Below are 13,322 nucleotides of genomic sequence, written 5' to 3' on the forward strand. Positions count from 1 at the left end.
GATGGAAAAACATGCTCCCTAAAATTCACAAAGAGGGTAACCCTGGGCGCCCTATTATCTCTGGATCTGGCACACTTATCAAGAATATTTCTGGCTGGGTGGAGGGCATTCTAAAACCACTTGTCAGGAACACACCCAGCTATATCCAGGATACCACTGACCTGCTAAACAAACTGAATGCCATTGGCCCCCTCCCAACAGGAACACTACTAGCAACTATGGATGTAGAGTCACTTTATACAAACATCCCCCACGAGGATGGGATTTCAGCTTGCAGATACTTTTTGGGACCGCAGGAGCCACTCACAGAGACAGTGACTAAATGCATCGAATTTATTCTGACCCATAACTACTTCACATTTGGAAATGACACATACCTCCAGACAACCGGGACCGCTATGGGTACTCGGATGGCGACACAGTATGCCAATCTGTTCTGGCAAAACTGGAAAGTGACTTTCTTTCCACCTGTCACTTGAAACCCCTTACATACCTTCGCTACATCGATGACATCCTCCAGATTTGGACCTCTGGTGAACAGGACCTCCTACAGTTCTATGACAACTTCAATACGTTCCACCCGACCATCAACCTCAAACTCACCCATTCCCCGGATGAAGTACATTTCCTAGACACCACCATTACTATAAAGAACAATCAACTACAGACTTCTGTATACTGCAAACCTACAGATAGAGCCAGCTATTTGAGGGACAACAGCTTCCACCCGACACACACCAAACATGCAACCATCTACAGTCAAGCCATACGATACAACCGGATATGCTCCGACACAGGAGACAGAGACCAGTGGATTAAAGCCTTGAGATCAGACTTTATAAACCGTGGATATAACCACAGAATTGTAGACCAGCAAATTCACAAAGCCACCAGAATACCAAGAAGTGATCTTCTTGAATACAGACAGACGGAGACAAGCGACAGGGTACCTTTGGTGGTCACATATAACCCACATCTAGGAGCCCTACGCAAGATCGCCAGGAAACTACAACCCATCCTCCAGGAAGATACAAGACTGCAACAGGTCTTCCCTGAAGCACCCTTATTATCATACAGACAACCCCATATTCTCAAGAATATTATGGTGAGGAGTAAAGTATTCAGCAGTACTGTACAACTGAATGCGGGACAAAACCATGCCAGGACCCAAGATGCAAAACCTGCGCAATGCTCTACACAGCGGACACAATACAAATACCACACAGGAATCGGGAATACAAAATCAGAGGAAGGTTCACCTGTTCCTCCAGCAATGTCGTGTACCTCATCATGTGCATGAAATGCCCAGGGGGCTGCTACTACATAGGTGAGACAGGGCAGGGGCCAAACAAGAGAATGAACCTGCATCGCCACAGCATCACGTGCGGAACAAGAGACAGTCCTGTTGGCGAACATTTCTCTGACTCTGGCCATAAGATGAACGATCTGAGGGTTGCCATACTCAAAGGTAATCTTAAAACACTGAAAAAGAGACGGTTGCATGAATACAAATTTATGCAACTGTTCGGGACACTTAGCAGTGGCCTAAACAGTGATCGAAATTTTATGAGTCATTACTGACACAAGTGAACTCTCTTCCCATGAGCGCTAAAGGCCATGTCTGTACATACTGGGCTATATGTATGCACACACAGCTGTCTCTTACACATACTAATACTCCTTGTTTTTCCATCCCTATACACCAATAGGGACCACAAAGTATCCACACACACTTTTAGTTGTGCTACAATCTCTCACATTTCCACACCCACCCACACCATTTATATCCACTCCCACTCCACACACACCTTGTGTAAAGCACTGTATATACTGTGGGCTCTCCATTCATTTATATTCACACTGATACACACACACACACTCTTACATCACTTGCTTTCAGGAACCTTTTGACACCTCTAGCCATAAAACACATCCACACCGGGGGAAGGACTAGCACAGATAACATTCCAATAGACACTGTTGTTAAGTATACCTTTTGCTTGCTTCATTCATTGTAACATCGCCGGAAGAAGAGATCAGTGTATCTCGAAAGCTCGCACAAATAAAAGCATTTCGTTAGCCACAGAACGTTATCATCTATTTCTTTTTTGATTATATATATATATATATATATATATATATATATATATACATATATATATATATACAAAACAATCGTAAGCGCTTGTTCAATAAATCCAATTAATAAGATATTGAAATGTAGATTCAAACCCAATGTAAAGTGTATATAGCCATATAAGCTGAAGATAATTTGACAAATAATAAAATTTAAACAGGAGTGAGAGTGTCTAACTAAATAAAATAAAGTGGTAAAACAATACACAACTATATGAATGAGAATATGATCACATAAAACCTAAATGAAAATAAAAAGTCCACATAAATGTCCGTAAAAAAAAATGTGAATAAAGTCATTATAAATCCAAAGCCGTGACTTCTCCACAGTCTCTCAAAGGATGAGCCAGATCCATGCCAAATATCATAAATCTGTGTATATTTATTCTCAAAAATAGGATTATAAAATAGCACACTCACAAGTGTAGCTAGAATAAAAGCATTTAGAGTCAGTAAATCTCTTGCCAGCTGATACTCATCTGGAACATCTCCTGCAGCGTCAGGAATCTTCACGTCCGACTTTCAAGCACAGTGTAGAAACAAATGTTCCCAATATTTAAACCTCCAAAGTGTCAGAGAGACAATGGAATGGATTGCAACAAGTATTACTAAGTTGTATCCAGTTGAACCACAACCACAATTGGAACAGGCTAGTGTTTCGATACATAAGCCGCTTGTGGCAACGTATTGACGTAATGCGTCTCAAGATATGGGTCCCTATGTGTTTCGTCACAGCACGTGACTTCATCAGGGGTATAAGGTGAAGAAATGGGAAACCCAATTATACGGTCATGTGAGCCATACAGGAAAGGACGGGTGCACATAGCATGTGCATAGACTGAAAGGGAGCATAGATGGTAAAGGCCGACACAAAGGGGAACACAGAGATCATCGCTGTTCTCCTATGTTGCATCACACCCCCCCCCCAAAAAAAGGGAGGGGGTGAGGGAGGAGGAAAGAGAGGGGAGCAATACAGAGTGTAATACTATGTGCATAAATCGTGTCACCCACGTGTGGACAGTGTGAAGAAAACAACACAATAATAAAGCAAAAACATGTACTATGATGGCGGAAAATAAAAGTAAACTTTGCCAAAATACATATGAATATTCATGTAAGGGGATATGCTGGCCATTTAGTACAGTGACTAATTGAGCCAAAATGCAATAATAATATTTGAGATATACATGATCGGCTAATAAGTGTACATGCAACCCACATATATAACAATAATATAGCTGAATTTCAAAGGGGCACTGCATCCCAAAAGGAACTGCAAAAGGTCAGAGATACTGCAGCTTGTAGTGGACAGCAAAACGTGGCTGATTCCATTGGTGTAACTGCTGTGGAAATAACGGTCTTCCTAATGTCAATAGTACATGTAACATAGAAACAAAGGTAAACCAGAACCTTCCGAAATGTCCTGCTGCTGTGGAAATGGCGGCCTTCATATTGTCAGCAGTGAGCATAGTGTGGCTCGAGTTGCAATGGGCCAGAGAGGAAAGGCAAAGTATCCACGTCCATATATATATAAACCTTTGCAAGCGAGCGCCCTGCACCTATTGCTAGACCTCAAACTCCAGACCCCAGTAAGTGTGTATATTTCTGTATTTTGTGTTTTGTCGTATTTCCGAGGTTTTATCCAAATAAACCCCATTTTATTTCACTGCCTTGTCTTGCCTATTGAATGATCCCAAAAATATTAATGTGTTAAAAGACAACCATCTAATGATACTCATAAGGGGTAAAATAAATTCTTTCCTGACACCAAATATTGGCAATCAGATTACTCATTGGATCAACATTCTTCCCATGTTTACTCATTTGGTATATCCTTGTATACGTTTCCTTTCTAAAAAGATGTCCAACCTTTTTTTAACATTCTATTGCAGAGGAACGAAATATCTTTTTTCCCTGCTGCCCCCTGCCAGCAGTTCCCCTCTCATCATGCCCCCTCTTACCTCGGCTCCGATGTCGACGTCATGACATCATGTTGCCATGGCAACGTGATGTCACATGCCATTGTGGCGTCATTTGACGCCATTTTTACATAGCAACACGTCTCCAGAAGCTGCCTGAGCCAAGGTAAGTGCAGTTTACAGAGGCCTTCGCCGCTTCACTGGCACTTAATTTAAGTGCCTTTGGAAGCGCGCAGGGCCCCTGTAAACCCTCCGCCCCCCGCAGACAATCTTGTTCCCCCCAGTTTGCGCACTGCTGTTCTATTGTATCTGCCATCACAGTCTACATGAGTAATGAATTCCACATTTGATCTACCGTTACTCTAAAGAACCCTTTCCTTTGCTGCTGGTGGAATCTCCTTTCCTCCAAACTTAAGGGACGACCTGGTGTCGCTTGTACTGCCCTTCGGGAAAAATAGTTATTTTGAATGCTGATATTGACCCAAATATATTTGTATAGTTCATATCCCGTTAGACACCTCTTTTCTAATGCAAATAAATAATAAAAATAATAATTTAGCTAGCCTCTCCTCATAAATCAGATTATCCGTCCCCTTTATTAATTTGGTGGCTCTTTTTTGCACTGCCTGTAGTTCCATAATGTCTTTTCTAAGGAGTGGTGCCCAAAATTGTACACCATATTCATGGTGTGGTTTTACTAATGCTTTTAAAGGGGCATAATTATATTTACTTCCCTTCCATCCATTGCCCGTTTATTGCAAGATAAGATATTGTTTGCCTTTGCAGCTACTGCAAATGACTAACCTATAATTCCTGATTTTCACAGCTTTTAAGTATAAATCCATATTTCTCAGGGTATTGATTTATATTCGGGGGGAAAATCCATGCAAATGTCAAGAAACTCACAGGATATGGAGATCTTGCATACATTAATACATGTTTGCACCCAGTATTTGTTGAAAGTTGAGCTTGGCTAGCTTTTGATATAATTGTGACTATTTGGCAGGGCGGGATTTTAAAATCACATGGCTCGGTGCAACTGTCAGTGTAGGCCTCTTAAGCTCCCCTAGCCCTACCTGTTTTGCGGTTGTGGCAGCAGCACTGGAGTTTGCTATGGGGTCCTGACACAGAAGTTGAGCCCCACTGGAAGTCAGGCCCATTTTCTATAATCGCTGCCTGGGTGGGCTTCCTCTGTCGCGCTGATGCTGCTTCCACTCCACAGGTCCTGAGAGAGAGCACGAGCTCTGGTAAGTGTGTGGCCCGGTGCAGTCGCACTGATGGCACCGCCATCAAGCCTGCCCTGCATAAGCCTTTATGGAAAGATGGATTGCTAAAGCAATGTCATATGTACATACATCAGTATAGGTCAGACTTCCTTATCACTTCCAGTAGTTGAAGGCAGTATTAGAAATAACCAATGCATTTGTGCACAGGTGAATATACCTAATATGCATATGAATGGGATATATGTTGGTTGTCCCAGAAATTGGATTTGACTGAGGGCCCTGAGGAGGGACCATTGGGGTTTTCTACTAACGTCTTCTGGCTGCAAAACTAGGGCAATATCTGTGCAAAATAATTGTACCAGACAGATCAAAGAAAAAACTTCAATTGATTTCAATTACATTCCTTTTCTTTGTTGAATATGTTTAGTTTTTCCCCTAATTGTTACCTACTTTTGCAATCTGGAGACTTTAGTAAGTAGAACCTATAATAAAAATGGCGGGGGATATAAAGTATTTGAATCAATCTGATACTTCAGGGGATAACATTGGTTACAAATTGTGTTAAAACTACAATAATTGTTTTTATGACAGGTCAAAACTCTTTCTGTGTCTGTGCTAATCTACAAAAAGGGATTAATTGGAGGGCTATCACTATCACTGATGGCCCACTAAAAGGGAAATATGAAAAGTTTACAAGGCTGGAAACAACAGTCAGACCCAAGGCTCTAAGCTTCAAAGAAAACAGTAACATTAGTGAAATATCCCATGTGCATCACAGCGCAATGTGACAAACAGGTCACCACTTACCGGGAGGGCTATATTAAATATTAGAAATGATGGAGCTGACAGCAATTCATGAGTAATAAATAGATATCTGTCACCATTGCTATTAGACAAATCCGATCATGTCACACACTTCATGAATAAGAGGTGCAAAAGATAACTATTTCTCCTGCGAAAATAAACATTAGGCTGTCAAATGTACAGTAGATGTATGCGTCTATGTGGAGAAGACAGACCATGAAGATGGGACCTGTCTAAGTATTTGGAAAATTAAGTTATGAATGTGTTTCTATATTCAGACTTTTAAAAGTCGCAAAAGAGGAGTTTTTTACATTTAAGTTGAAAAACTGTCAACCCGGTGACTGATTGATGACAGTGTTGGGCTTGTGTGGCTCTCAATGAAAGGGGGTTAGAAAAATAAAGCCCTACTTTTTAATTATGAGTTGTAATTCAACAAGAGGGGTGCTTTGAGATAAAAACACATGAATTCTCTTCTACTCCAGTATTGTATAGGGATTTCTGTTTATGTGGTATCGTTTTTTTTTTTTTTTTTAGAAACTCGTCTGCATTTAGTATAACTGTATGTTCTTGTTATAATCTTTTTCTGTAACCTAAGCACTATATGTTTACATATATTAAAACAAAAATTTACTAATTGGTGCTTTGGGCTTTGAATGAACTGTTTGCATGCTTTGTAGAGAGTATTTACATTTTCAGACATATTTTTGCTACAAGAGATTTCATTTTTCTTTAATAAACAGGGACCCTAGATGGCAAATGTTATATTTAATATTTATTTGGTAATGGCAGTGGGTATTATGGCAACTGAATAAAGGGTAAATGTTAACTAATTGAAAGTACCTTGCACAGGAGACAGGTGAATTGGCTAGAGTAGCCATGTGTATCAACCCTGGTTGCATATATAAGTTACGTGCTCACAAGGGGGTTGTTCAGGACAGATGGTATATTGGAACAGAGTGAGGGGAGATATTACTTATTTCATGCACCTTTGTAGAAGGTGAAAGTGGGTCATCTAGTTAGCGGTGTATTAACTATTGTCCCATAAGCAGGTTATGTGCTCATAGGTGTGCCGTACATGACAGAGCCCAAGAGGTCTAAGGTATCTAAAGTCTCAACTGTAAAACTGCAGAAAAAAATCAATGCACAATCCATGCCATATTTATCAAAAAAAGGGAAATTGCTGATAGCAACTTGAACAGGTGTTACATACCTTACACCTACCGTGAAATTCATGTGAACAGGTTTCTTAAATTTTTCACAACAGGAAGGTGAAAATGTGCAGTGCATCAAACCACTTTTTGCACTGAGTACTGTTGCGGCACACTTTATTCTAACAAATCACCGGTTTGTCCCTGGCTTGTTCCTGGAATGCGACGCTGTTCACCTGGAGCATGCCGCGTTCCCAGCCAGGGGTCATGCCCGGCTGACACGCGGTTGATGTGTTAATTGATAATGGTTCAGGATTTAATAGGCTGCAATGCTTCGCGTGTCCGCCAGATGGCATAAATTCATGAATTGTAATGCAGTATATATATATTTATAACAACAACCCCTATAACCCCTAACATACAGTACTGTACACATACAGTACTGTATATGCACATCAATGATACTGTAGGCCGTCCCCTGGCGAGATGTGTTTGCAGCAGAGAGAGATCCGCTGCTCTCTCTGCGCAAACATCGGCACATTAAAAATTATTTAAAATACATTTTTATTCATAGTGTAGATGTGCAGGGGGTCTCCGGAGCTGAACCGCGTTGGTTTCAGGTCCGGGGACCCCCTGCTTCCCAAGATACAGCCCCCTTTATGAGGTGCCGGTAACCCTCTGCATTTAAATGTCCTGATTATGTGACCGCGGCTTGTAAACAAAGCAGAGGGATACCGGCACCCCATAAAGGGGCCTGTATCTCGGGAAGCAGGGGGTCCCCGGACCTAAAACCACAGCGTTTCAGCTCCGGAGACCCCCTGCACATCTACAGTATGAATAAAACACATATATAAATAAACACTCATTCCTTACCTTTGCGGCTATGTGCTACGGTAACGAAGCAGCCTGACTGTATTTTTAATAATATTGTACAGTGAGCAGGGGGTTCCCTGAGCCACAAATCAAAGCTCCTGCACAATATTATTAAAATACAGAAATGCTGCTTCATTACCATAGCTGATAGCCGCTAAGGCAATGAAGGGGTTAACCAACTGTGCCCACTTTATTGTGGGTAGCGGGGGTGGGTGAAGGGGGTATTTGGCCCTTGGTGTGAGTTTAGGACTTGCGGGGGGTTGCGGGTGCACTTAACCCCTTCACGGCCGTAGCAGTTAATACCGCTACGGTCATGAAGGGTATTACCATAGCTGATAGCCGCTAAGGCAATGAAGGGGTTAACCCACCATGCCCGCCTAATTGTGGGTAGCGGGGGTGGGTGAAGGGGGTATTTGGACCTTGGTGTGAGTTTAGGACTTGCGGGTGGTTGCGGGTGCACTTAACCCCTTCACGGTCGTAGCAGTTAATACCGCTACAGTCATGAAGGGGTTAACCCCTCCCGCTACCCCCGCAAGCCCTAAACAACCATCGGTGGGGCTAATACCCCCTTCACCCACCCCCGCTACCCACAATAAAAAAAATTCACACACAGCAGCCGCCTAAAAAATAAATAAATAAATACATGAATATAAATAAATAACTTTAAAATACATTTTTATTCATCGTGTAGATGTGCAGGGGGTCTCCGGAGCTGAACCGCGTTGGTTACAGGTCCGGGGACCCCCTGCTCCCCGAAATACAGGCCCCTTTATGAGGTGCCGGTATCCCTCTGCATTTAAAGGTCCCGATCACGTGACCGCGGCATGTAAACAAATCAGAGGGATACCGGCACCCCATAAAGGGGCCTGTATCTCGGGAAGCAGGGGGTCCCCAGACCTAAAACCAAAGCGCTTCAGCTCCGGAGACCCCCTGCACATCTACACTATGAATAAAAATATATTTTAAATTTATTTATTTATATTCATGTATTTATTTATTTAGATTTATTTATTAATTGTGCTGCTGCTGCTGTGTGTGAATTTTTTTTTATTGTGGGTAGCGGGGGTGGGTGAAGGGTGTATTAGCCCCAACGGTGGTCGTTTAGGGCTTGCGGGGGGGGGGGGGTAGCGGGTGCACTTAACCCCTTCACGACCGTAGCGGTATTAATTGCTACGGTCGTGAAGGGGTTAAGTGCACCCGCAACCCCCCTGCAATTCCTAAACTCACACCAAAGGCCAAATACCCCCTTCACCCACCCCCGTTACCCACAATAAAAAAAATTCACGCACAGTAGCCCCACAATTAATAAATAAATCTAAATAAATAAATAAATACATGAATATAAATAAATATATATATGTATATATATATATAACAACAATCCATATATATATATATATATATATATATATATATATATATATATATATATACACACGTGATGAACCAATATACAAATACATTTAGAAGGGTTATCAAAATCATACTGTACTACAAATAACACTTCTCCATACAGGCACACTACATTAAAATGAATTTCCTTTAATAATCCTAACTGATCTTAAAATCTAAATCATCAAATGCCAATGAAAAACCTCACATTCCAATCAATACATTGCATTTACATTGTATAAATGATGCATAAAATCTATGCACCATATACATTTTGCAAATGAATGTGAACAATATCATTGCAAGCCAAATACAAACACAGTACCTCCAAACAAGTAAACTATTTTAACCAATCAAGTAAACAAAAATCAATTAGCAATCATTATTTACATCCCTAAACAATTGACAGTCCATCCCGAACAATGAAACAATTAACTAATTCACGACTGGAGCAGAACAATTTAGCATGTGAAAAAATATAAATACCAACCAGAATACAAACTTTAAAACCAAGGCTAACCCTGAACACAAGCACACAATACAATATCAACAATTACATCTATCTAATTTTAAAATACTTTAAATACACAATAAAGCATAGCAGCATAGACAAATTATTTTAAAACACATGAAAGAAAGCTTTTAAAACAACATCATTTCTTACCCTGTATGTATATCTCTCTCTAGACATATATACATACATACATACAGTTGCAAGAAATGATATACCTCAAAAAAAAAATACACATGTTAAAAAAGCTTTTAAAAAAATTAACAAGTTAAATAAAATATATTTCTTTAGTTCACTTACCATTACTTGGCCCCACCGACTCCCATTGCGCAGCTTACTCACGAACCAATCCACCAGGCACAGGAACCCATAAAATAATAAACCATACAAAAAAATAAACATTAAACTAAACATCCAAATCAATCCACCGGTCTTCTAATTGTAATCCATCTTCATCTTCATCTGTATTCTTCTTTCTTCTATCTTCTTCCGGGCGGGGTGGGGTCTTCTTTCCATCTTCGGCCACGCCCTGGTCTTCTTTCTTCTCCGGAGGTCCTTCCTCCTCGGCGTCTGGCTTCAAAATGAGACGACATAAGCTTTTAAAGGCCTATGACGTCACATTTTCGTCATATGGTTCCCACGGCCCTGATTGGGCCGTGAAAACCATGTGTTTTGGCCAATAAAAATAAAAATTATGACGTCACTTAAAGGCAATGAAAGCACAGCCAATCAGAATGGCTTTGCTTCAATTGCCTTTAAGATGACGTCATTAAAAGAAACATGGCCAGCCTCACATGGTATGGTAGCCAATCAGAGCGTGGGAACTCCATCCCTACTCTGATTGGCTCTAGTATACCATGTGACAGAGGCTTGGGGGGAGAAATGATGTGACGTCATTGAAAGCTTGTCACATGGTACAAGAGCCAATCAGAGCGTGGGAACTCCATCCCTACTCTGATTGGCTGTAGTACCCTGTGACAGGATTTCAATGACGTCACATCCTTTCTCCCCCCAAGCCTCTGTCAAATGGTATACTAGAGCCAATCAGAGTAGGGATGGAGTTCCCCATAGTTATATATATACAGTTGCATGATGAAGCCACTGTACGAATTCATGGGTGAAGGGTGGGTATCGGGCCAGTGTGGCGTAACCCCTTAATTACCTTTGCGGTTATTATCCGATAAGGTGTTTAAGGGGTTAATTGATATCTGAATGTAATTGCAATGTATTGGCTTTGTTTTGGCAATGTATTTTGTGGACAAGACAAGAATGTTGCTTGCGACGGAGACTTCTTCTTGATGAGGTCAGTAGCACTTTATTATTTATTTGAATATGCTGGTTAATGTTTTTAATAATGGGCAATTAATCTATTATCCATATCTGGATAATAGTTATTTTGCACATTATTGTACTGTAGGTGTTGGGGGGCAGGGGGGGGGGGTGTATGTAATGAATGTATAGGCCAGGTTTATTTTTTTTACATTCAGGGTTTGTTCCGTGGTTCCGCGTGAGACCTCTGGAGACCACCTGTGGTTTTCTCGGGTATCTCACGGGTATCAGGCTGGTGGTTCCACGGGTGACACATGCGGGGATGAAGCGGTGGCCTCACATCTGTGGGGGCACTGTGGACCCATAGTCTGCGGGGATGAAGCTGTGTGGTCCCACTTCTGTGTGGGCACCGCCGACCCGTAGGTGCGGGGATGAAGATGTGTGGTCCCACTTCTGTGGGGGCACCGCGGACCCGTAGGTGCGGGGATGAAGATATGTGGTCCCACTTCTGTGGGGGCACCGCGGACCCGTAGTGAGCACCCGTGAGTTCCCCAGACCCCCGTGGGAACCACCCGAGGCCCCGCAGACACCTGTGGGTCTGACCCGGGGCTCCCAGACATCCTTGGGCCTACCGTGGGGACCCAATTGTGGCCCACGGTGACCCAAGGAGACCACCTGGGGGCCATGGTGCTGGCGGGACCCACCAGCAGGCCTCCAGAACCTGTTTGAAAAGGGCTGCTGGTACCCTGTAGGTCTGTCACGTGCCCCGCCAGCCCACCGGGGACTCGCATGGGGCTGCGTTATGAATCCTGTTTGTAAAAAGATAAATCTTGTATTTATGGAGGGCACAGGGGGTGGGTAATGTATTTAATAAACATAATGTTGTTTATTGTGGGTCACTGTATTGTTTTTATTGTGGGTACTGGGGGTGGGGGGGGTTCCCCAACGGTATGTGGGTAGGCCTCTCTTGTGGGTAGTGTGTGAGGGGGGTTAGTCCTCACGGGTGAGGGGTTAGTGTGGGAGGGTATGTAGGCATCCCGAGTGGTGGGTGAGGGTGGGTTAACCCCTTAATGACTGTAGCAGTTAATAACCGCTATGGTGATTAAGGGGTTAGGGGACATTACTTTGGATGTTTTCATTTTTGTGTCTGTTTTGCAGAAGCGGAGGGGCCATGGCCAGAATAGGGGGGGGGTAACGGTATGTGGGTAGTGGGTGAGGGTGGTTAGACCTCACAGTATGCACATCGGGTCCCCCCCCCCCCACATTTACATAAACTTCACTCACAGCAACACAGGCAGGGAGATTTAGCAGACACATTAGGGGGAGGGGGCTTTACACAGATCACAGTCAAGGAGGTGGGGTTATAACCCACTCCCCCTCCCCACATTTACATAAACTGCACTCACAGAAACACTGGCAGGGAGATTTAACAGAAACATTAGGGGGAGGGGGCCTTACATAGATTACACTCAAGGCAGGGAGATACCGGGGATGTACTGTACTGTATGTTGTTTATTGCAATGCTTCAATGTGTGTACAGTACAATATTTTTTACAATTAGATAGATGTAATCCTTGGTATTGTAAGGGTTAGCCTTGGTTTTAAATTTTGTTTTCTGGTTGGTACTTATATATTGATTTTTGTTTACTTGATTGGTTAAAATAGCTTACTTGTTTGGAGGTACAGTATTTGTATTTAGCTTGCAATGATATTGTTCACATTGATTTGCAGAATGTATATGGTGCATAGATTTTATGCATCATAAATACAATGTAAATGCAATGTATTGATTGGAATGTGAGGTTTTTCATTGGCATTTGATGATTTAGATTTTAAGATCAGTTAGGATTATTAAAGGAAATTCATTTTAATGTAGTGTGCCTGTATGGAGAAGTGTTATTTGTAGTACAGTATGATTTTGATAACCCTATATATATATATATACATGTAGAGGTATCAGTACCGTGTTAGCCGAGCTTCAATAATCAAAAAAATAAAAAAATAAATAGATGATACCGTTCTGTGGCTAACGAAATGCTTTTAT

The sequence above is a fragment of the Ascaphus truei genome, chromosome 6 (genome assembly GCF_040206685.1).
Source record: "Ascaphus truei isolate aAscTru1 chromosome 6, aAscTru1.hap1, whole genome shotgun sequence".
Classification (NCBI taxonomy): domain Eukaryota; kingdom Metazoa; phylum Chordata; class Amphibia; order Anura; family Ascaphidae; genus Ascaphus; species Ascaphus truei.